Below are 2,833 nucleotides of genomic sequence, written 5' to 3'. Positions count from 1 at the left end.
GGGATGGGTGAAATAGGTAAAGGGGGTTAAGAGTACACTTATCATGATGAGCACTGAGTCATGTATAGAATTGTGGAATCAGTATATTGTACACCTGAAACTAATGTAACACGAATTAAATTAAATATATACTGGAATGAAAATAAAAATAAAAGAAAAATTGTTGTGTGTATTGTACAAGTTAAAATTATTTCAGACTCTTTTAGCATCCCACATTGGAATTAGTATTATAACTGCACTGAATTTATTGACTCATTTGGGGGGAAATTGACATCTTTATAATATTAAGCCTTTTCTTCCACAAACACAGTATATTCCCCCATTTATTTAAGTCTTCCTTTATTTACTTTACTCATGTTTTGTCATTTTCTCCATAAAGATCCTACATATTTTTTCTTTCTATAATTTCTAATTCATTGCTGTTTCATTTCTAATTTTGGTATGTTGAGCTTACATCTGGCATTTGTCAAGCTCTCTTTTGTTTGTCTGTAGGTGTCTTAGATTGTCTATGTGGCTAATTGTATTATCTCCTAATAACAGGGTATCAACCCTTCTAATTCATGTATTTTACCTCTTTGCTTGTCCTTTTTTAAAGATTTTATTTTTAAGTAATCTCTACACCTAAGGTGGGGCTGAAATTTTTACAGCCCCAAGATCAAGAGTCACATGTTCCACTGACTGAGCCAACCAAGTGCCCCTACTTGTCTTAATTGTAGTCACCTTAACTTCCAACACCATGTGGAATAGAAGCAATCCTAGTGGGTATACTTGCCTTGTTGTTTTTTTTTTAAGATTTTAAAAAAAGATTAATTTATTTGAGAGAGCGAGCGAGTGTGTGAGGGGGGAGGGGCAGAGGGAGAGAGAGGGAGAGGGAAAGAATCTCAAGCAGGCTCCATGCCAAGTGCAGAGCCCTATGTTGGGCTGGATCTCACCACCCTGAGATCAGGACCTGGGCCGAAATCAAGAGTCAGACACTGAGCCACGCAGGTGCCCCAAGATTTTGTTTTTAAATAATCTCTACACCCAACGTGGGGCTCGAACTTCCAACCCCAAGATCAAGAGTTGCATGCCCTACCAATGGAGCCAGCCAGGTTCCCCTTGTTTTTTATTTTAATGAGAAGACCCCTGAAGTTTCACCATTAAGTATAATATTTTCTTTAGGTATTGAATTTATATCCTGTATCATGTTAAATAAAGGTTCATTTCTATTCCTAGTTTGCCAAAAAAGGTTTTTTTTTAAATAGGCATTGAACTTTATTAAATATTTTTTCTGTATGTAGTGAAATGATTATGTATTCCTTCTTTATCTGTTAATGTGGTAATTAAGCTCCTAGATTTTGTTTTTAGTGTTAAAACATCCTTACATTCTTGGAATGAACCCTACTTGCTCATGAGTTTCTGTTACTAACTCTGCTGAAATAGACTTGCCAAAATTCTGTTTTGGATTTTGACATTTATATTTGGGTGTTTGGTCTATAATTTTTCTTGTAGTGTTCTTTCTTGGTTTGGGTATCAAGACTATAATAGGTTCATAAGATGAGTTTTGCAACGTTTCCATCTTAAACAGTTATGGTTAAATCCACACCTAAAATATTTGGGGGCTGTGGTACATTTGGTGGGGAGCCTTTTAGTTGTGATTTAAGTGATTTAGTAGGTTTTGGTTTATTTCACTATTTACTCTTAGGTTTATTCCGATAATTTTTTTTTTCTGTAAAAGAGACCATTCATCTGTCTTCATATTTATTTGCACAAACTTATTCATATTTATTCCTTTGTGCATTAAAATTGCTACAATTTATGCCTCTGTATCTATTACACATTTTTTCATACAAAGAACAGGAAACAGGGCAACCTTGAACTTTATGACCTCGATACTTGAAGGCTGGAGACAATGCAGCAATCCCTTCAAATCTCTGAGAGAAAATGATTTTCATCCTATAATTCTACACCCAGGGAGGTTAGACTCCAGTCTCTTTCAGTAATGTAAGGACATGAAAGGACTCAAAACTATTCACCCTCTGATCTGAGGCTACCAGAGAATTTTTTCCAGCAAAATGAGGTAGTAAAACAAGAAGACAGTGGGTCCAGTAAACAATGGAGCCAACACTGTAAGGGAGCGAAGGAAAGTCATGAAATGCCACCTGTCAGCAGGCCTAGGGATCAATCAGTTCAGTTTAGAGCAGGCAAATGAGGAGAGAGGCAGCTCCAAGAAGGAAGTTTGCAACAAAAGAAATGGAATTGTTATATTATCTGATACACATAAGAGATCAGAAAAAAATTTTGGCAGACGTGGGACTGATCTGATGAAGCATTTTGGTATGTATAGAGAACCTAAGGAAATGAAAAGCAGAAAAACTCTAGGAACTCTTGGAAGAACAAAAGGGTCAAGAAGGGAAACATAATCATAGAAACTATTTGCTTCGACAATGAAAGATATTTACATCATCATCAAAATATTAATACTGATCACTGATTTAATAAAAATGAGTTGGGTGGGTGGGAGATATGCTCATGTATCAACATAGGAAACAACAGATAATGCAAAAAATGGATAAAAATTAGCATTGAGACACAGGTTATGCTTCCCTCACAGCAAGTTTATTGCAATGGTGACAATGAGACCTGGAACATTTTCTGCTAGGCTCCTGGAGTAGAGTGGAAGTGACAAGACGTTTAAATATTAGAAACAATTGAGGAATAATAATTTTAGATCATTTGCCAAAATAGTAATCAATGTCCTTCCCACAGTTTGACTTCTAGGGCCCTAAAGTAAAGAAATAGGATCCCAGAGATTACAGGTGGGGAATTTTTGAAGTATGTCCATATTCAAGGG

The 2,833-nt window shown here is 35.9% G+C and overlaps 1 pseudogene; it reads left to right on the top strand.

The window, feature by feature from the left end:
• The first annotated feature begins 2,470 nt into the window (after nucleotides 1-2,470).
• On the top strand, nucleotides 2,471-2,633 carry LOC123851700 (small nucleolar RNA SNORA1; annotated as a pseudogene).
• The last annotated feature ends 200 nt before the right edge of the window (nucleotides 2,634-2,833 follow it).

This window comes from Mirounga angustirostris, unplaced genomic scaffold (assembly GCF_029215605.1).
Source record: "Mirounga angustirostris isolate CCGP_5_RB_7025 unplaced genomic scaffold, mMirAng1.0.hap1 SCAF_11, whole genome shotgun sequence".
Lineage (NCBI taxonomy): Eukaryota > Metazoa > Chordata > Mammalia > Carnivora > Phocidae > Mirounga > Mirounga angustirostris.
This window is presented reverse-complemented; position numbering and strand designations above follow the sequence as displayed.